The 23,427-nt window shown below is 35.0% G+C and overlaps 1 protein-coding gene across 2 annotated transcripts in view; it reads right to left on the reverse strand.

Annotated features, from left to right (window-relative positions):
• The window catches only part of TENM3 (teneurin transmembrane protein 3), a 2,512,213-nt gene that overhangs the window by 1,219,845 nt on the left and 1,268,941 nt on the right, over nucleotides 1-23,427 (reverse strand). For both annotated transcript variants that reach the window (XM_072763857.1, XM_072763858.1), the window contains one exon: nucleotides 22,431-22,582. The gene's annotated coding sequence lies outside the window, so the exon portion shown is untranslated. The remainder of the gene's footprint in view (nucleotides 1-22,430; nucleotides 22,583-23,427) is intronic.

Raw genomic sequence — 23,427 nt, forward strand, 5'->3', positions numbered from 1 at the left:
AAACATTTCATTTTCCCATGTGCTATGTTCTGAGATGAATCAGATCTACTGCAGTAATATAGCATGTTCATAATAATCATCATCATCATCATCATCATCAAACTTAATAATAAGGCATCATGGAAGTTCTGCTGTTTTCTCATAGTGTATATGTCATAAAATGACTCTGGGGTTATAATGAAGTAGTTTTTCTAAGAGTATAGTGTAAAGATAGCAAATCTCAAGCATAACAACTTAATGAAATCTTATTTTATGAACTTGTTCATTTTTGGATGAGAAGACAGTTAAAGGAAAATATATAAATTATTATTTTAAAGTAACAGAAAAAGGACCAAGAAATTAGTTTTTCATTTAACTACTCACAACAATTTTCTGGAATTGGTATTTTGTTACATTCATGTAAAACTACAGATGTTTAGGAATTACTAATAATTTTTCTGTCAGTTTTACTATTCTGGCCATGAGCCATGACTTACTTATTTACTGAAGTCTAATGCTATTCAAAATTATGTCTAAACCCAATTTCTAAGAACAGAACAAAATTTTAATGAATAAATATCTTCAAAGTTGATTGACTGCAAAGTACCTACATTTCTTTCCAAATAAGATAAGATATTTGAGCCAGTTAGACCGTTTCCTAATTGCCATAATAATTTATAAAAGTAGACATAATCACAAATCATATTATATATGGAAAGGGGGAAAATAGAAAGGATTGAGTAAATCTGATTATGAGGGTGTAATGTATTCTAAGCTTATATTGTACTGCTATGTCAGGAAGCATAACATTGTATCACTCCAAATCAAAATTCATGATACACCTAGAGTAAACTAATGGAAAAGTTTTTGCATGACAATTAAGGGCCACTTGACTAAAAAAAAAAAATAACTTTTTAACATTTTATGCTAGATTTTTAGATCTGACACCTGTAGGTCAAACATTTATCAATTTAACAGAGTTAGTGATTAATTCATGTATGTACTAAAAGAAAATTTCTGATATCCAACTTGACATCTTAGATTTACATGCTGATATACCAAAAGGAAGCAAAAGGCAAATTTACATAGAGGAGGCAAATGGGTCCACTGGATTCAAAAGAAGTTAGGAAAATGTAGTGACATTTCCAAAAGCTGTATTTGTAAGGAAAGCTGAGGATATCATGTGAAAAGCATGTTAAATCAGTGAGTCCAAAGGCAAAGTGCTGGCAAAACTCAAACATTTATAAAAAGTTGAAACTTAGGTTGGAATGATAAAAAGATAGGCATCCACCTTAAGGACTTGGCAGCAATATAGAGTGAGAAACAGATCTGAGATTTCATTTTTCTGCTGTAGATCCTAGGCATACTAGCTGGAGAAAAGCTCCAGCACTAATGTGTTATACTACATAAATGTAGTTGCAAAAGAAGGGGAAGGGAAGCAAAGATGAAGGGGTTTAAGAGAGTACTTTACAGATGGTGGCCAAACATGCATGATCAGTTGTGACTTATGTTGACTGGAATTCCCATCTGGGGATGATGCATACAGAAATAGAAACCACTCTGTGTTTGTCCTTTACTATGTAAAGGGAAATGCAGAAAATTCAAGCACATTTGGGATAGACATAAAATGTAAATGAGAAATAAGAGAAAGAAATAAAACGAGTGGTCTAACTAAGGAAATACTTTGCCTTTGTGTGTGTGTATGCGTGTTTTGATTTCACATTATATTTGGTTAAATACACTTGATGATAGAGCTTGAAATAGAACCAAATAATGCTGTTGGCTGTAAATTTTAAATTATTTAACCGGGAAAATCTTGAAAATATATAATGTAGGATCAATCTTCTTCCTTGAATGTGATAAGAGTACTGAAAATAATGGTCATTGTTAGCTAATAAAACAGAGATCACTAATTTTTCTTTCTTTAACACCAAAGAGTCACTTGCATCACATTTAAAAATTGTGTCAATGCCAGTGAATCTCCAACTTCTTTTATTCCTTGCTATTTCCCCTGTTCCTTTTGTCTCAGATCCTGGATTTACAATGTTCTTGTATACTTAATGTTCATTTCCTTTATCCCTTACTCTTATTTATTTATTTATTTATTTACTTACTTAACAGGAACTTTGCAATTTGGTGTATTTTTTTTTTTTTTACCCAGTTTATTTGGCATGCCCCTTCATTTTTTTTTAAATCCACTAAAAGGAGGCAATCAGTGTAGTAATGAGATATATATCATACTGCATTTGTGGTGTAAGAGACGTACACCTTGAAGAAAATGATAATGTAAATCTAAATTAGTAAAAGTATTACTGAGTTTCCAGTTGTCACAAAGAACAGAATAAGTTCAGACTTTTTATATAAAATAGATTGGAGAAAAATTATGCATGTGTCAAAAGTGAATTAAAATAAAAAGAAATCTATTTTTTTTTCCTAAAAAGAATGCCAATGACGAATTTTGAGAGTAGCAAGGAGGAACTACTGAATGAATCAGGGGTATTTCTTAAAAGGATTGGATAAAATAATATATATCAACATATTCAAAATTTTTGTAAGAAACCTAAACAATTTGAGAGAAATATTTTGCTTTAGTCGATAAATGTTTGGGGGCAATATTTCACATTTTGAACAACTGTTTTCCTAAACATCAACATTAAAATAGGTAATAACATGTTCTGTCTCAAGTATGAAATCAGAAAGCCAGATAAAATGTATAAACTACATAATTGTAGAGGGCTTGTTTTTCTAATATAGAACAAGCTGAGTGATTTTAAATAGTCTAAATAGTTATTATAATCTGACTGTGATGTGTTCTTCCTTCTACCTTTCCAACAATTTCTTGTATTATAATAATGGATTCTCAAAGAATAAATTGCATACACACAATCAGTTCCTGAAAAGTGTAGGCGGCTCACACAGCATGATGCCATCACACTGTGGCATGTGGTTTCCTTATAGCAACACCACCCTTAAATTCTATGAGACTGAACCTTCTTCCACATGAGCACAGTCCTCCTACATGGTGACACAGATGTCAAGAGTGTGATTGCCTGGAATAAGCCATAGCATGTAGGCAGTATCTGATTCACCATCTGAAGGTGAAGTGTGGAGTCAACTGTGGAGTTTCAAAATAAGGCAATTTAGAAGGCGCTTATGGCCATCTTCTGTGGCCCAGTCCTTGTCATTTTTCTTCCCTGAACTCTCCTCTTTTCAGCACTCACTGAAAGTGCTACACTGAAGTGGAGGGAGGAGAAACTGCAGAACTATTCCAGGGCAGTGGTATATCACCCCTGGTGATCTTTTAAAATACATGCCTGTAACATCTTACTTTTTAAAGCATAATTTTTATAGTATCTAGAATCTTGCTAGTAAAGAAATATAACATTTATATAAATATTTCTATATGTGTGTATGTGTGTGTATGTGTGTGTGTGTGTGTGTGTAATTCTAAAGTTATTCATTTCAGGGGTTTGGCTTACTCCAACTATCATTTTGGGATGATGTATTTTCAGAGGAATGGAGTTTAAGGGAAATTGATAAAAATATAATTTCTAAGTACTCTTTGCTTTTAAGAAATCATAGGCAACATAACACTCAGTTGATAACTCTGAGACATGTATTATTCAATAAAATATATCTAAATAAAAAAAATACAGAAGCTGTCATAAATATGTGAATCCATCAAGTTTTTGTTCAGTTTTTCTTTCTCCCTCAACACATGTATGTGTTGATCCTACTAGAGAACATGATAATTGGGGTGCCTGGGTGACCTAGTTGGTTGAGCACCTGCCTCTGGCTTGGGTCATGATCCTGGGGTCCTGGGTCAGGTGGGGAGTCTGCATGTCCCTCACTCTCTCCCCCTCACCAAACTCGTGCTCTGTCTCTCACACTCTGTCAAATAAATACATAAAATTCTTTTTTAAAAAAAAATTATGAGAGAGAGAGAGAGAGAGAGAGAAGCAGAGACACAGGCAGAGGAAGAAGCAGGCTCCATGCAGGGAGCCTGACATGGGACTAGATCCCGGGACTCCAGGATCATCATACCCTGGACTGCAGGTGGTGCTAAACTGCTGGGCAACCTGGGCTGCCCAATACATAAAATTCTTAAAAAAAATAAAGAACATGATAATAGAATAATAACATCTTTTAAAAAAATGGGTGCAAAATTTTTATTTCTTTGGAAAAACCTATCTTTAAAGAACAAAGTTATTAAATCCTTATTCAAACTACATACAAAAATTACTCAAAATGGATCAAAGTCACAAATGCAAGGGTTAAAAACTGTAAAATTTTTAGCAGAAAATATAGGAGAAAATTTGCTTGGGTCAGACAGTGGTTTCTTAGCTATGACACCCAAAAATCCAAATGACAGAATAGATTAACTGGAATTTTAAAAACTTAAAAATATTTCTACTTCAACAAAGACTATCAAGAAGGTGAAAAGACAACTCACAGAATGATATAAGGCCTTTTCAAATCATATATCTGATAAATTTTATCCAGCATACATAAATAACTCTTACAAATCAACAACAAAGAGCCTAAAAATAAAATGTAAATAATATGAATAGATTTTTCTTAAAGGGAGATATGTAGTTGGCCAATAAGCACAGGAAAAAGTACTCAATTTAAATATCTACAAGGGAAATGTAAATCAAACCAACCATTAAATACCATTTCAAATCAACTAGAATTTGCTACAATAAAAAAGGTAAATAATAATTGTTGGTGAACTAGGTTGCTTGTACATCACTGTTGGATAGTGAAATAACATAACTACTTTTAAAGAACTTTGACAGTTTTTAAAAAGTTAAACAGTGAGTTGCCATTGATCCAGCAGTTCTACTCCTAGGCATATACTTTAGAGACATGAAGACATGTTTACACAAAAAACTTATACACAAATGTTCACAGCAGAATTATTTATGATAACCAAAAAGTATAAACAATCCAAATGTGCATCATTTTATGAATGATTAAACAAACCAGGGTATATTCATATAAGGGAATATTATTTGGCCATAAAAAGGAATTGACAAGGAATATGTGCTACAACATGGATAAACCTTGGAAACATTATGCTAAGTGAAAGAAGTCACAAAAAGCCACATGTTCTGTAATTCCCTTTGTATAAACTGTACAGAATAGGCAAATCCAGAAACAGAAAGTAGACTCAGAAAGCAGACAGAAAGTCTCCCAGAAACTAGGGAGAGGATAGTAAGTGACTGCTAATAACTATGAGGTATTTGGGGTGGGGAGTGGCTAAAAATGTTTTCAAATTAGACAAAGATGATGGTTGCACAACTCTGTGAACATACTAAAAAGTACTAAATTGTACAATTTAGAAAGGTGAATTTTGTACATGAATTGTACCTCATAAAGCTATTAGATTAAAATATTTGCTACTTATAATTACAACCAAAATCTTTTATTATTTCCATTTTTGAGTAAATTATTATAGAATGCCCAGTATTTTTAGAGAAGCTTTTTTTTTTTTTTTAAGAAAAAATGCATTGCTTCTATTCTAAAAAGAAAAAGAAAAAACCTAGTTGAATAAGACTGGGAAAATTAGGTTGGGTTGTGGGTATGATTAATCTAGACATCTAGACATCATAATGTTATGAAATATGAAATAGTCTTAAATAGGAAATACACAGAATACTATGGAATAGAGAGGAACGGATAGAATCAAATCAAATAGGAAAGATAAAGTAGGCAACATGAGAAGTATGAATAAATTTCCAAGGAGTTAAAAATGGTGGTCAAGCAGAAAAATCAAAGATGATGGAGAGTTTCATATGTATGTTAAAAGAAGGACAGAGTTTTTATTGGTAGGGTTGATGGAAGAGGATATTCTATTATTCTACTAATAGAAGATATTCTTTTTTCCTAGGAAAAGCCTAGGGGCAAGTGGGTTGTGCAGTTTTATAAATGTTGAGCCCTACAGCATTGCTAAGCAATGAGGCTCTTACAGAAAAAGGTCAGATACTAGAATGTTCCATATTATGGATAGTCTAGAAAACCAAGGTGAGATATATTTGTAATATGTGAACAGGGCATAGAAATTCAAGCTGTTTGTTTGTTATGGAGTAGTAAATTTGATTGATTTAATCCAATACTGGTGAAGTGCTTGTATGAGGACATGGAAATGGAAGAAGATCCAGTCCACATACTCAAAGGTGACCATTTTGTGAGGCACAAAAGGATGCCAACAGTCATTCTGCAAGGTAAAATAAGTGTCATAACAAATAGGATCGCTGTGAATGGAGATGCACTCAGTTTGAAAAATGCAATCAGTGGTAGCTTCCTGGTAGGAATGACACATGAAATATGCCCCCCCCCCAAAAAAAAGAAAAGAAAAAGAATAAGGAGAAGAAAAATAAAAGAAGAAAAGAAAACTTTCTGCTTCTGAGAATATTCGAGTAACATGAACAAGACAGAGCATCCTGTCTTAATGATAAAACCAGACACAATACTTGAAATAATAGTTTTCAGATATTGTATGATGGGAAGCATACGATTCTGATCCCTAAGACAAGTAATGAGATGATTCTCAAGACTGTCCCAATTTACTGCCTGGAAGCAGTTTCCAAGCCACAGCACAGAAGGAGGAATTCTAAAAAATGTCCAAAAAAAAAAAAAAAAAAAAAGTCCAGCCACTGCAGTAAGGAGAGGAGACACAGAATGAGTTTATAGAGTCCAGGGCAGCTATAACACACAGAGCAGAGTGTTGGAGAAGACTCTGGAGATCTGTAGATGGGTCCCACTCCCTTGAATCTTTATTCTGTCTATGCATAAGGAGAAACTGCCTGAAGCTGGAGGAAGAACTATTGGAAAACAGACAAACAAAAAGTACTACCACTGGAGATACCCAGAGATTAGACAAGTTTAAGAGGAGTTTGAGTTGGCATCAACTAGAATGGAAAGCTATCATAATATATGGACAATTTTGTAGATTTCTCAAATCAAGTAGCATTTTAATATTGAGGCTCCGTTAGTCCTAAAGATGCTCTGGACCCTCTCTAGAAAATCTTAAAAGGAAGCATTGAAAGGCTCAAACTAAATCCAAGTAGTCTAACTGCATGTGAGAACACGGTCCAATACTTTTGTTATAAAGGAATGAAACAAGATTCAGATTAAAAAAATGTAATAATGTCTACCATGCAACCCAAAATTAGTAGACATGCAAAACAAACAGGAAATATGAGTCATAACTAGGAGAGAAATCCAACAATTGAATGAACAAATCAGATGAAAGATAGGAATGAGCATTAAAGCAGCCACTATAAAATGCTCTATAAACTTATGAATTTTGAGAAGAAATATGAAAATCATGAAAAGAAACTGAAATGGGACTTATAAAAAATGAAATGAAACTTCTAAAGATAAAATATCTAAAGCAAAAAAGTAAACTGAATAAATTTAATAGAAAATGATACACTTTAATGTATCATTAAAAGATGTATGGCTTTTTTTATGTGTCAGAGAAAGATGACTGACCCTAAAAACATAGCAATAGAAATAATCCAAAATAAAGTGGAGAAAAAAAGACAGAGGGAAAAAAAAATATCAAGAGAGCACTAATAACCTGTGGGAAAACATCAAACTAATTTATGTAATTGTTAGGTAATTCTAGAAAAGGAGGAGCTGGACTAAAACAAAAACAAACAAACAAAAAACAAAACACCAAACCTGAAGAAATTATACCTAAAATTTCTAACATTTTTCCAAATTTGAAGAAAACCATAATCCCTCAAACCAAAGAAGATCAATAAATTTTAAACAGAATAAATGCAAATAAGAACACACCAAGGGACAGTATAACCAAATTGCTCAAAAGCAATGATAAAGAATGGGGGGAAAAAAGCTTAAGAGTAGACAGAGGGAAAAAAGATACATCAGGTATAGAGGAAGAATGGCAATAGACTGTCACAAATGACTGCAATAGAAATGTAATGACAGTCCAAAGATGAGCAACATCCTTAAATCGCAAGAAAAACGTCAGCATAGAGTTCTATATTTAGTGAGAACATTTTTCAAACATTGGTCAAATAAAACCTTTTGTCAGATAAACAAAATCTGAGAGAATTCATCATCAGCAGATATGCACTGCAAATTACAGTAAAGGATGCTTTTCAAACAAAAGGAGAGTGGTAAAAGATAAATTTGGATGTTCAGAGATAGAACATCTCCGGAAATGGTATTTAGGTAAGTAGCAATCTGGTTTTCTTTCCTTCAGTCTCTCTAGAAGGTAGTTAACCCTTGAAAATAAAACATCGTCATAGTGTATTGTGGAGTTTATAACACTTAAAAGTAAAAAGTATGATAGCATTAGCACAGAAGGTAACTATGAAAGAAGAAATAAAGGTAGAAGTTGCAAATTTTTCCCAGTATACATGAAGCAGAAGAATGCTGCTGAAAAGTTGTCTGTGATAATTTAAAGGTGTATACTGTAAGCCCTGGAGCAACCACTTAAAAAACAAAGAAACAAAGGATGATAGCTAGCTAATAAGCCTACAGTAGAGATAAAATGGAATACTAAAAATACTCCTTTAACCTAAATTAAAGCAGGAAAAAAGATGAAAACAACATCTGGTCAGATGGAAAAATAAATTAGGAATTTTTTACCAGATCATTTCAATAATGGCATTAAGTATAAATATATATTTCCTAAACTATAAATACATAAATAAAAATAGACTCCAATTAAAAGACAGAGATTGTGAGACTGTATAAAAAAGCAACACCCCAGATATGTGTTGTTTATGACAAACCTAGAGATAAATCCTATTACTGGTAGAAGCCTGAATGCTTTATCCCTAAGATCAGTAACAAGGCATTGTTGTCTGCTTTCTCCATCTCTATTCATATTTGTACTGAAGAACATAAATGGGAAGCAATAAATACAACTGTCTTTATTTACAGACGGAATGATTATTTACTTGTACTACAGAATACACAAAACAATTCCTAAAACTAATAAATGAGTTTCACAATGTCACAGAACACAGTATCAGTACACAGATATCAACTATATTCCTAGGTATGAGCAACAAACATTTGGAAAATAAAAATCTACAATAAATGTCACTTAAAATAGCATCAGTATCATAAAATATGCAGAGATAAATAAAAAATAATATGTCTAAGATCTTCATACTGAAAACTCCAAAATATTGCTGAATGTAAGAGCCAAATAAGAAAAGAGATTTAATCCTGCTAAGGGTTCAATTCTCCCAAGATTGATTTATTTTTTCAATGCAATTCCAATCAAAATTCAAACAGGTTTTTGAGTTTGAAAGGCTGTAATGTATACACGGCAATGCAAGGGAACTACAGTAGCTAAAATAATTTCCAAAGAGTAAAACAAAGTTGGAGGATTTGCATTACGTGATTTCCAAGACTCACTATAAAGCTACAGTAATTAAGACAATATGTGCTATTGGCATAAAGATAAAGATTGACAGAACAGAATAGTCTATAAATAGACCCATTTTTATATACGTGATTGGTTTTTGGCAAAGTTCCAGGTAATTCAGTGAGGAAAAGATGACTTTTGAATATATGATGCAGGGACAATTGGATGTCCATATGTAAAAACTGAAATAAATCAGAAATCTGAATATAAAAACCAAAATTATGTAACGTCTAAAAGGAAACAGAGGCAAAAATGTTTGTGACTTTAGACAAAGATTTTCTAATAGGATACAAAAAATCCTGAATCATGGAAAAAATTGATAAACTCTACTTCAGATTTAAAATGTGTGCTTTTCAGAAGGCACTATCAAGAAAATGAAAAGGTAAGTCATGCACTGGGAAAAGATATTTGCAGAACATATATCTGACAAAAGATTTACTCAGAACACACAAAGTACTCAATAATAAGATAAATAACTATATTTTTAAAAGGACAAAATATTTGAACAGATAGATACTTTATAAAAGATGATATTCCAGGAGTGCCTGAGAGGCACAGTTGGTGAAGTAATAGACTCTTGGTTTTGGCTCAGGTCATGATCTCAGGGTCGTGAAATTGAGCCCCACATCAGTCTCTGCGCTCAGCATGGAGTCTGCTAAAGTTTCTCTCCTTTCTTCCTCTGTCTCTCTCTGTCTCTCTCTCTTTCTCTCTCTCATAAATAAATAAATCCTTAAAAATAAATAAAAGAAGATATCCCAGTATCCAATAAGCACATACAAAATGTTTGATGTCACTACAGCCAGTGACATGCATGTACAGATATGCAGACTGAAATTTCCATGAGATACCACTACATAACCACCTCAATGACGTAAATGGAAAGAACTGGCAGTACCAAGTCTTGGTGGAAATACGGTACAAATCAAAGTCTCATATACTGGTCATGCAAATGCAATATGCTATGAGCACTTTGGAAAACCATTTGTCAATGTCTTTTCTTTTCTTTTTTTAAGGTTTTTATGTATTTATTCATGAGAGACAAGAGAGAAGGAGAGAAGCAGAGACACAGGGGCAGAGGGAGAAGCAGGCTCCATGCAAGGAGTCCTATATGGGATTCGATCCTGGGACTCCAGGATCACACCCTGGGCCGAAAGTAGGCGCTAAACTGCTGAGCTGCCCAGGGATCCCCATTTGTCAATGTCTTAAAAGTAAATATATATTTTACGTAGAAATCCCAGTTTCAAGATATTTACCAAAGAGAAATAAAAGTGTAGGTCTATATGAACACTTGTTCTCAAATAGTTAATAGTATCTTAATTCCAGATGTCTCTGCCTCTCTGTGTCTCTCATGGATAAATACATAGAATCTTAAAAAAAGAAAAGAAATTCACATTGTAAAGTCTCCTAAATGAACCCTTGTGTACAGCAAATAATTGATTTATTAAGAGAATAATAACCTTCTCATCTTACAAACCTGCATTCTCATGTATAATGTTAGCATAAAATCAAGATGCTGTATTTTTTTTTTCAGTATTCGCAGAGCATCTGAAATGAGTGGTAAAGAGGACATATCTTAAATTGTTTTATGAGATAGATAAGTGGAGCTCAGCAGAAGAAGTAGTGGGAAAGAGCTGATCTATAAGTGAGGTTTATTCGCTTTTCAAAAAGTGATTTTTTTTTGTTTATTTTCTGAAATCCAGATATGTTGGCCACATTCTGTATTTTAACTTGACCAAATAGCCGATTATTCTAACTTTTTCATTAAAAGTGCAATTCACCATTGTTGGACCCATCTTCTGGGATTGCCATAAAGAAATCCTGTTTGTGAGGAAAATAGAGGCTGTGTGTACAGCTACATGTGACAACTGACTCAAATAGCCATTGGATGTCCAATCTGCCACTTTAGAGGTTATCTCTCTTCTAGTCCAGTCTTCATTTAGGGCTTTACTGATCACCTGATCTCCCCCATTCATTCATCCCAAAACCTCATCAGTCCTAGCCATCTGATATATTACTCTAGTGTGTTATTTTCCATAAATATTTACTCCTTTACTCCTTGTCATGTGTATTGGCAACTCATTACTTTTTATTACGACCAATGACCAATGTTTCATTAGATGGATATATTTGATTTATGAATCCACTCACCAATGGAGGAACATTTAAACTGCAATTTAGAAAAAATTTTTTTTTTTTTTTTTTTTTTAGATTTTACGTATTTACTCATGAGAGACACACAGAGAGAGGCAGAGACATAGGCAGAGGGAGAAGCAGGCTCCATGCAGGGACCCCAATGTGGGACTCGATCCCAGGACCCTGGGATCACACCCTGAGCCAAAGGCAGGTGCTCAACCACTGAACCATCCAGGTGCCCTACAATGTGAATTTCAATTGTTCTTTTAAAATTTGCCTTAACAGACAAATATGTAGAACACAGCATAAAGCAATGTATACTTATACTTGATTTTAAATTTAAAAGAAAGCTATGCAGTGGCAATGTGAAACTAAATAAAAGTAATTTTCTACCTCCATTTCATACAGTAAGTCAAGAATGGAATTCACACTTTGAATTTGGTATTCCTTATGTGTAAACTTTTTTAAAAAAATGTAAGTAATTCAATTACATTTTCTGTACAGGATATTAAAATGTGAGAATAGTAACTTAAATTCAATTTTATTTCTCCTTTAAAATCCTTACACTTGATTTTTTTCTTTGTAACGGAGCATTTTTTTGAGCAACTGACTTCTTTATTTTGAATATAACTCATGTCACACATAGACTATCTACCATGTCTTCCCACAAAAGGAAAAAAATCAATGAAAATAGCATGAAGAGCCCCAGTAAGCCTGTTTTTGATGAATTATGTCCTTAAAGATATACCCGTATGTGGTTCAAAATGTATTGATCAGTAACAACTGTTTCTGTAATATCAATAATGCACTATTCTCTTGAACTTCCCCTGAAGTGACAGGGTTTAATCGAGAGAGCCCTAAACAATAAATTGACTACCAAGAAGGAGACAGAATAATGAAATTGACTCAAACTTCTAAAATAAATAATAATTCTAAACTCGAGGAAAACATATTGATGTCTCTGTTTGCTCTGCCTTTTTTTGACTTGTATTTTTCATAATAAGCTGCTTACCAACAGGATTATTACTTCACCAAGTTTAAGCTCCTATAGAGCCCACTGACATTTACTTTCCTATATGCTATTCAATATTAAGAAATTAAAAATGAATAGAAATCATTTTGAAATGCCATGATCACTATTTTAAAATCATCTTCTATTATAAAATGCAAACTGTGAATAAACTCCCGATTAGGTTTAATTCATTTTCTCTGGGTGTGTTCTGTTTTATCCCAATTAAGGTCATGAGGAACTCAGATACTTCTAAAGACTGTTTTGAGAAAGAATATCCCTGTATTAATGTTGTCTATTAGTTGGGAAAGCATTTTTCTACTAAATGTTCAAACCACAAATAAATTACCCCAGGGCAAGAGCTGAGCTATAGAGAGCTCATACCCTTTCTTTTCAAAATGCCTCCACCAGTCTATGGACAATTCTGAATTAAATTTCTAAATTATTCAGAGAATGTTGTCTTGCAATTAAAATCTTTTAATCTACTCTGTAGACTTAGAAGTCCCTACTATATCATTCTTTCAAAATATTTCCTAAAATATTTTCAACAGAAAATTTGTATAGTCTGTTTTACACATTTAAACCCCATAAAAACAAATTTAAAATTAAATTATGGATTAGAAATCCATAATTTCCATATTCATATCTATAACCTTCATTTGTCAATATAATTATTTGGTAATGCAAACTCTCAGCACAAGCACTGCCTATCTGTTCTATCCGCTAGCTCCCCTTTCAGTGTCTTGCTCATAAGTTTATTATGACAGGAGTTTTGTTCTATTAGCTTAGAATCCTGACTCCTGCTTTGTCAGTCTAAAAATTTTGAACGAAAATGACAAATTTTGACAAAATTTGTTCTAGCAGTCCTGCTGCATTTTCTAAGACTCCATAAATCATTTGTTCATTCTTTGGTTTTAAGCCCTTAGCTGCCTTATCTATGTTATGTCAACATCAGAACAAATTGGCTAAGAACTTGCAATGAATAGGTTAATGGTCCAAGGCTCTCTAGACAATCCAAGGATAAATCAAGAGTTCATACGTCAGTGATCAGATTACTGGCTTTGGCATCTGACAGGATTCAGATTCCAGCTCTGTCACTTAATAGCTGTGCTTTCTACTAAGTCAATCTTCTTTAGTATCATGTTTTTTTTAAGTATGAAAATTGGGATTACAGTTAGTGAATGATGATTAAATGAGATAGGCCATAAGGAGTGGTCCTAAAATCTTTCAGCAGAGAAATGCTCAGTGAATGCTGCTGCCCTTCCCCTTGTCATCATAATATAGGAACAGTGGTTGAACAACTCATGTTTATCTGATTTCTATTGCTAAGAATGCCTGTTCTACAATCTCGTACACTTGATTCTCTTGTCAGGACAACCTTGTCACTAATACGAAAAATTAAGTTGAATCCACTACTTTCAGAAGTGTAAGCTTTTTTTTTCCCCTCCATTAACTTTGTAAAAAATTGCAATGAGCATATATTGAAAGACTAAGCTAATTACGCCTCTTTGCAGCTGATGCTTTGTTCCATTAGATTAGAAACAATATCATCAATATGTAAGCAACCGATATTATTTATTATTTAAAAAAAAAACATTGAAGTTTTGTTCACATCATTGCTTTCCTGTTGGGCATATGGCATCTTAAAAAGTGACTCATTTAAATAAAAACCCAATTATTATACCTTGAAATACTACTAGGTCTTTTAGATATGTTTCTGTAGAATTTAATGTTTTACATACCTTTGAAGAATGCTACTCAAACATTTTTCTATCATATTTGAAATATTGCTAGATTAAGACCCCTGCTCAGCAGGCATGATGGGAGGAATGTTAGAATTTTCAAAATTCCTAAGATTATTATAACTCATAATTTTCTATTCTCCTAGTTGGTTGCACCAGAAAACAGTGCTTAAAATGATGAAGAAAATAATATTCGCTTTCCTCACTCAATCCAATTAACAGGCTGCCTGTCTCTTGCACCCACCTGCTTTCTCTGCCTGGTACTACTTCTAGAAGAAAAATAAATAACATATCTTTTAGCAACCTATCATAAGTTCTCTTTTGTACCATTTTAAATGAAAACATTATTTAGATAAGATTACCTGTTCACTATATACAGCTTGATGATAGAACATATTTTGGGACGTTCTTCAGAGAGTTAGAACAAATTATTTTAAGATTTGTGTGGAATCAGAAAAGACCCCGAATAGCCAGGGGAATTTTAAAAAAGAAAACCATAGCTGGGGGCATCACAATGCCAGATTTCAGGTTGTACTACAAAGCTGTGGTCATCAAGACAGTGTGGTCCTGGCACAAAAACAGACTCATAGATCCATGGAACAGAAGAGAGAACCCAGAAGTGGACCCTGAACTTTATGGTCAACTAATATTTGATAAAGGAGGAAAGACTATCCATTGGAAGAAAGACAGTCTCTTCAATAAATGGTGTTGGGAAAATTGGACATCCACATGCAGAAGAATGAAACTGGACCACTCTCTCTCACCATACACAAAGATAAACTCAAAATGGATGAGAGATCTAAATGTGAGACAAGAGTCCATCAAAATCCTAGAGGAGAACACAGGCAACACCCTTTTTGAACTTGGCCACAGTAATTTCTTGCAAGATACATCCACAAAGGCAAAAGAAACAAAAGCAAAAATGAACTATTGGGACTTCATCAAGACAAGAAGCTTTTGCACAGTAAAGGATACAGTCAACAAAACTAAAAGACAACCTACAGAATGGGAGAAGATATTTGCAAATGACATATCAGATAAAGGGCTGGCTAGTTTCCAAAATCTATAAAGAACTTCTTAAACTCAACACCAAAGAAACAAACAATCCAATCATGAAATGGGCAAAGGATATGAAGAGAAATCTCACAGAGGAAGACATGGACATGGCCAACATGCACATGAGAAAATGCTCTGCATCACTTGCCATCAGGGAAATACAAATCAAAACCACAATGAGATACCACCTCACACCAGTGAGAATGGGGAAAATTAACAAGGCAGGAAACCACAAATGTTGGAGAGGATGCGGAGAAAAGGGAACCCTCTTACACTGTTGGTGGGAATGTGGACTGGTGCAGCCACTCTGGAAAACTGTGTGGAGGTTCCTCAAAGAGTTAAAAATAGACCTGCCCTACGACCCAGCAGTTGCAGTGTTGGGGATTTACCCCCAAAGACTCCGATGCAATGAAACGCAGGGACACCTGCACCCCGATGTTTCTATCAGCAATGTCCACAATAGCCACACTGTGGAAGGAGCCTCGGTGTCCATCGAAAGATGAATGGATAAAGAAGATGTGGTTTATGTATACAATGGAATATTACTCAGCAATTAGAAATGACAAATACCCACCATTTGCTTCAACGTGGATGGAACTGGAGGGTATTATGCTGAGTGAAGTAAGTCAATCGGAGAAGGACAAACAGTGTATGTTCTCATTCATTTGGGGAATATAAATAATAGTGAAAGGGAATATAAGGGAAGGGAGAAGAAATGTGTGGGAAATATCAGGAAGGGAGACAGAACATAAAGACTCCTAACTCTGGGAAACGAACTAGGGGTGGTGGAAGGGGAGGAGGGCGGGTGTTGGAGGGGAATGGGTGACGGGCACTGAGGGGGACACTTGACGGGATGAGCACTGGGTGTTTTTCTGTATGTTGGTAAATTGAACACCAATAAAAATTAATTTATTTAAGAAAAAGGACATATTTTGGGCTGGAAGAAATAGAAATTTGGGGCTTGAACCAGTTTAAGATGAATGTGCTAGTCAGGTGTAGAGTAACAGGTACTTTTGGGGGTATTTCAGAATGGGTAATGTCATGGAGGCAGGAGAGAGCACAGAAAAGTCGAAGAAGCCTTTTTAAATTATTTGTGCTTAAATATTAGCAAAACGGGATACATGACAGCTGATGATAATAATAATAATAATGTCATTGGTATCTACTTATTAAATACTTTGTGACAAGTAATGCTAGCTGGATTCATATGCATTACTTCACCAATCTTCACAATCCTGCATTGGCACTTCTTGTTCTTCTTCTTATTATTACTATTATTATTTTAAGGATTTATTTATTCATTTCAGAGGGAGAGAGAGAGAGAGAGAGAGAGAGAGAGAGAGAGAGAGAGAATGAGTGTGAGGAGTAGAGAGAGAGAGATTCATGAGAAGCCCAACACAGGGCCCAGTTCCCTTGACCCTGAGAACATGACCTAGGCTGAAACCAAGAGACCGACAGTCAACTAACTGCATGACTCAGACCCTCCGGCACTTATTTTTTATTCTCGTTTCACACATGAAGAATTGTAGTACAGAGATGTTAATTAGCACACCTACAATCACCAGCTAGAAAGCAATAAGGTGGCAGAGCCACCTTTCAAATCCAGGATTCCCTGATCACTGTGCCAAAGAGTCTCCTGTGCAATTCTAAGATTTAGAACATTCCTTTGTTGGCCAAGGGGAGTTAGTAAAGGACCTGGGCATCATAACATACTGAGGCATGATTGTGGGATTAGTGGTGTAGGTGTTTGTACTGAAGACCATTCTTTCCTCTCAAACCACATAACACAGACAGACCTTATGGAATAAGGATAGGATGGCACTATTTACGGAAGATGAATGTTCTGCTCTTTGCCCCACGGCATTTGCCCGGCATCATCCCTTCATTGTCTTGAGGGAAAACTATTCTTGGAGTCCATACTTACTTACCTAGTCACACCTCCCTTAATCTCTTCTCTCTGCTGTGACAGCTAAAGTTCTAGATAAATTTCTTCATTGGTTTAAGATTTGGGCAACTGGGTGGCTCAGTGGTTGAGTGTCTGCCTTTGGCTCAGGGTATGATCCCAGAGTCCCAGGATCAAGTCCCACATCGGGCTCCCTGCATGGAGCCTGCTTCTCTCTCTGCCTGTGTCTATGCCTCTGTCTCTCATGAATAAATAAATAAAATCCTTAAAAAAAAAAAAAGATTTGGGCAACTGGCTCTCCCCATCCTGATCACTGCCATCACTGGATGGCATGATCTGATGACCTCTGAGTCTCTTGATATTCGTGTTTTCGGTGACCTTTTATCCATTCCACTTCACCCACCCACTCTCAGTGTAACATAATAGGCTATCTATACCTGGAACTCTACTTTAAAATGTTAAATAAAATATCCTTTTGTCTCAGCACAAGCTTCTATCCCTCTGCCCTATTGGCTCAATCATTTATGTGACTCCATCAGTATCATTACACCTGGTTTTCTGGTCTTTGTTTCATTTCTTATGCTGGTCAGTATCAATGGCCACACAAATTATTCTTTTAACACCATCTTGCAATCTCATGCTGTTTGTTCTTTCCACACTGGAAAATTTCATCCTGGATTAATGCCACTCTCTGAGTTTTCCTGCTGGAGGGCTGGAGAAAATCATGCAGTCCTATGAAAAGTCATAGTCACCAACCTCAACCTCTCAGCAATGCTGAGCTATTCCACTGCATTTCTCAAGCCATTATTCTTCTCCATTCAGTATAATGACTATTTTAAAACCTCCTTACTCTCCTCTACCCCATCTCCTCTACCCCATGACTCTATCGTTGCTCATTTTTTTTAACCATAATCATCGCTTCCTATAGCAAATACCTGACCCTCCCATCATCAAATCAATAAAATTTTTAGCATTAGCATCCAACCTTTCCTCTTTATCTTGTGATATAATGTGAGAGATAGTCTTTTTCCTTTAAAGACATCTACTCTGGATTGCTGCACCCCATCTCTGCCAATTTTCTCCAGAATTTTGTGCTATCATTAAAAAAAAAACTCCTCTGTTCATTTCACATCTTTCCCTCTATGCATTCCTATTTATGTTCTCAACTTCATAGCCAAATTTGAAAAGACTTTTCTGCACTTGTTGATCTTATATCTTCCTCTATCATCCATTCAACAACATTCTTTCATTTGGATTTTGAGCCAATGCTCCATCAAAGCTCTGTTGCTAAAGCTCCTAATGATATTCTTGTTGTTTAGTTCAATGAGATACTTCATAATTCTCCTCTTACTGACCTTTTAGCACTTTGTTAAAACACTCTCTTCTTCCCTTGGTTCCTATCACAATCACACTTTCTATGTTTTCCCCACCCTTCTATTTCTTCTCAGTCTCCTTTCTCCATTGTTCCTTCTCTACCAATGATTAAAGTTTAGAGACCTTCACATTCCTTGTGCTCAGGACTTTTTTTTTTTTTTTTAAATTTCTCTATGACCTCTCTCCAAACAATCTCATTTTCCATCATGACTTCAGTTACCTTGTAAGAGCCAATGACTCCAAATTTAAACCTTTGTCCAGATTTCTGAGCTCCAGGACCACAGATATTCTATCCATTTAGATATTTTGTAGCCACTTCAAACCAAACATAACAAAAATTAAGAAGACCATCATGTTTTTCCAATCGGAAACAGGTGAGTCATTTTGGCTCTTCTCTTCTCATCTCTAACCCATCTGACGCATTCTCTTTTAAAACCAGGTGTGAAATCCATGTACTTGTCTCCATCTTCTACCAGACTCTTATTCCTTCACCATTTTTCACCCTAAACTGGTGTAAAATCTGCCAAATCGGTCTTCCCATGTCTTTTCCTTTCTAGGTCCATTCTATTCTCAAAACATGAATCAGAATGATGATTTTTTTCTTTTTTTCAGAGAGAGAGAGAGAGATAGCAAGAGAATGAGTTGGGGGAGAGGGGGGCTCAGGGAGAAGAAAAAGCAGGATCTTAAGTAGGTTCTACATCCAGTGTAGAGCTCGATGCAGGACTCAATCCCATGACCTTGAGATCATGATCTAAGCTAAAATCAAGAGGCAGATGCTTCACCACCTGAACCACCTGGGTGCCCCCAGAGTGATGATTTTTAATAAAAATCTTCCCTCATCACTCTCCTGCCTAAGTTTCCCAGTGGTTTCTCATTGCACTTAGAAGAAAGGTAAAATTTCTTGAAAAGGGTCTACAAGGACCTGTGTCACCTTCCTGCACTCATTGCAGTGGTATGATCTGTACTGTCCTCTCTGCTTTCTATGCTCCAAACACAGTAGACTCCTTTCAGTTCAACAAACATGCCAGGTCTTAAGAATTCTGTATCTGTTCTTTCTGCTACGCACATCACATTGTTCTTTCTTACATTGATACCTTAGGCTTCAAGTCTATTCTATTGGCAAATCCCCAGAGTGCCCCCTCTTCCCTTCCATGACAATGGTAGCTCTGCCAGTTACATGTAAACTGAGACATATTTTTATGCTTTACTTTGTATATCACACAGAAAACCTTGTAATGATAACACAGCGTAGGTGTGAGTTTCATGATCCCCAACACCTTGCAACAAAGTTCCTGGCACATAAATATTTGTGAAGTGGAAGAATGTTGCTTACATTAAACTTCTTTAACTAAAGACTAAAATTACTTTCCTTAAGTGTTTCTTCTGTTGTCATTATTCAGATTAATTATAGCCTATAACTGAAAATTATTGCAGTGGCAAATCCAAAGTGAGATTTTCATTCACCTTGGTGACACCACATATTATGGAATCATTAGGGCTCGAATAATGCATCCAGGCCTACAAATGAGGATTCAAGAGGTTCACTTGGGTGTTTTTTATGCTTTCCGCTGAAGAGTGTTGTCAAAACATAAACGTAAATGGAAATGATAGCAGGAGAATATGAGACACCAGTGTCATTTGAACAAGTTAGGCCACATTCTGAACTGGATGCTGAAGCTCCCAGATGAGCAAAGCAATTCTGAATGGCAACACACCTCTCTTTTTCCCACAGCAAATTCCCATGATCCCAAAGACAATAAAATCATTAGGGGGAAAAGGAGCAAATGCTTTTTTCTCCTTAAAATATTCTTCTTTCTAGTATGAAAGCAGTTGTAGCCCTTCAAAGCTTGTTTTATTTCTGCAAAATTGCTCTGAAAGTGTTTGCAATGAATATTACCCAGGTAACTAACTCCAAAAATGCTATCATAAAAAATAGAACCCATCATATTTATGACTTACAGTACTTAAAAAGAATGCACATTTAACTATAAATGATGCTGTGGTGATATCATCAGATGGAACACAGTTTGGATATTCACAACTTTCAAGGGCTTAAAGAATGCCTGTGTTAAATGATTATATATATATATATTCCCATTAAAGTAATATCAGTAAGTAAATGAGGATATCATTTAAATACAGCATTTTCCCTACATATTAATTAGTAGCTCAATGAACAATGTGACTTAAAAATATGCAGAATGACATAAGTGACAGGTTTTTTCATACATTTTCATAAAATGTATTCAACAAAAAATATACCATCTCACTTTGCTCTGAAAGGAAAATGTTTCTTAATTTTAATTTCTGCAAAACTTAATGATGAGTTCTGTCAATGAAAGAAGGTAAAGACTTTGATTTTATGGTTAAAATACCAAATAAAATGAGCCCCTTCATTAATTACATATGTTTTCTGACTTTTAATTCTACTGTTATTGAAATATAATTTTCCTATAATTTTATTACTAATTTTTATCCTCCTTCCTTCTTCAAATAATTAGATTACTCAAATTACTCATCTCCAAAGTAAAATCTATCCCATGTTGACAGACAGGAGTCCCATGTCAGGAAGATTTCTCTCAGCATGTAATTAGTTCAGTTCAACCCACCAGCAATATTGGAAAATGATATATAGCCTATATCCTAATGACAGCAGAAAACTTGCACTGTCTTTATTTGCCAAAGCATCCGTGCTCTTAATTTCATGAGGGTATTTTTAGTTTCTAGTAAGTTGGGAAAGGTAATAGGTGACAAAGTAAGAAAATAAAGTGTAAAAATATGGTGTAGAACTCTTGCTATATATAATACCTAGAAAATGTATAGAAAAGTACATTTGCATTCCAATAACACCTGTGACATTTAGACGTTCTATAGAATTCCTGCTCTCAATCTTTGCCTGCATCATATGCCAGTCTGAGCTCTCTTTGAATATAGTCAGAGACCATAAAATAGTGGAGCACTCAGAGGATATACGGTGCAGCAAGTAGTAAATTTCTATGCTTATTTGCTTTTTTAATTCTTGTTTATAAAGTGAATAATAAAATTATAGTTGTGTTTAGAAAAAAAAAACTTGGCAATTTGAAATTAAAATCTTTGAAAGGGACCATAACACCACCCAGAAAAAGGAAAACAAAAAGTGTAGCCTTATAATAGTTTTGCTCTACGATATATTCAACCGCACGCCCAACAATACTCTCACACTAAAAATTAGATTTATGTATTTCTTATGAAGTAAACTGGCTTTATGTAGATGCACAGGATCTGCTCATTAACATGGAAAATAAACTTGATTTCCATTTAACGATCTCACTAGCATACAACAGATTCTCATTCACATAGTTCACTACACACTTGTTATAGATTTTTTTCTGGCAACATTTATCTTTCCTGTTTTATGAACCAAAGCTATTTTATGTTTTCTACCTCTTCTCTATAAAATTCTCATAAATAATTACTGGATTTCAAAGGTTCCTGGCAGCTGGACACTTGATAATAGCTATTTCTAACTGATGTTGAAAGAAATGCGATGTTGAGATTAAAGACTTACAAAATAGCCTGATTTCTTTCTTTCTGCTTGTGGGTTGGCATGTGTGGCATTGCACGCTTATGCACAAAGCAAAAGCGAGATGTCATTTATTTACAGAGGTATTCTGGCTATAGGCAGGGTGCAAAAAAAGTGTAAAAAGAAGAGGTAGATGTTTGGCAGTTCCTTAGAAGTTATGTCTCAAAGAATGACAGGGCTGACTGGAAAATCAGAAAACGAGTTTCTCCAGGAGACAGGGCTATCAAAGCACCTGGCCTCACATGGGCACTCACCGTTGTCTGTAGTCCCAGGAAGCTGTTTCTGACCTTCAGGTGAGCCAGCTGCCAGCAAACTCAGGCCTAGGCACCCTGGTTCTGCCTACGTGGAGAAGGATGGCCACCAAGCCTTCTCAGGAAGCAACAGCTCTCAGAAAACAACTCTTGGCCTGGAGAGAGAAGGACATTCCTCAGACAGAGACCAACTAATCACTATGATTGCACATGAATAATCTACATACATAAATTTGATTTTTATTGGTAACTCTGATGTTCAAATATTTACAATTCTGTGAGTTTTAAAGTTTCTTTTTTTCTGGAAAAGAGAAATAAATGGTTAAATTTGATATGATTGTGCATTTGTAGGTATACAGTATTCGCTTAAGATATAAATAAAACTCTAAAAGCATATGGATGCCTATAGTTAAGTAGCAGGCTCATCAAGATTCTGGTTCTGATGTTCTTGCCAATGGATTTAATTTTCTTAGGATATTCAAGTTACAGTATTCAAGTCTGATGTCATCAAGTGTTGGGTATATATAGCCTGTCCATCTTATGATAGCAGAGCAAAGCATTTTGGGAGGGGAGGGGCAGGGAGAGTCTTGGGCTTGATCTGTGAAGATAATATCATTTGAACACTATAGTTCTTACATACTCGTTTCAAAGATATTTTGTGATGATCTTAAACCATCACGGCCCTTTTAGTATTTCCTAGAAATTAAATATATTTTAAGATTCCGTGTCTATCAATTATCTATTCTACAAATGCTGGATAATACTTACACAGAGTAGTAATGAATGACCCCTGCCCTCACGGCACCTAGATTCCAGGGGAGGAAACCAAACCAACAAAAAGACTGCAAAATAATAGCACAGTGAGTTACACTAGAAGGAAGTGAACAGAGGATTATAATTCAGGAATGGAGAGAGGGTTGGTATTTAGATAAGATGGTCAAGAAGACTGACTGAGCCGGAGACAGTCAAATCAGGACTGAAAGGTGAGAAGAGGCCAGCC

The sequence above is a fragment of the Vulpes vulpes genome, chromosome 7 (genome assembly GCF_048418805.1).
Source record: "Vulpes vulpes isolate BD-2025 chromosome 7, VulVul3, whole genome shotgun sequence".
Lineage (NCBI taxonomy): Eukaryota > Metazoa > Chordata > Mammalia > Carnivora > Canidae > Vulpes > Vulpes vulpes.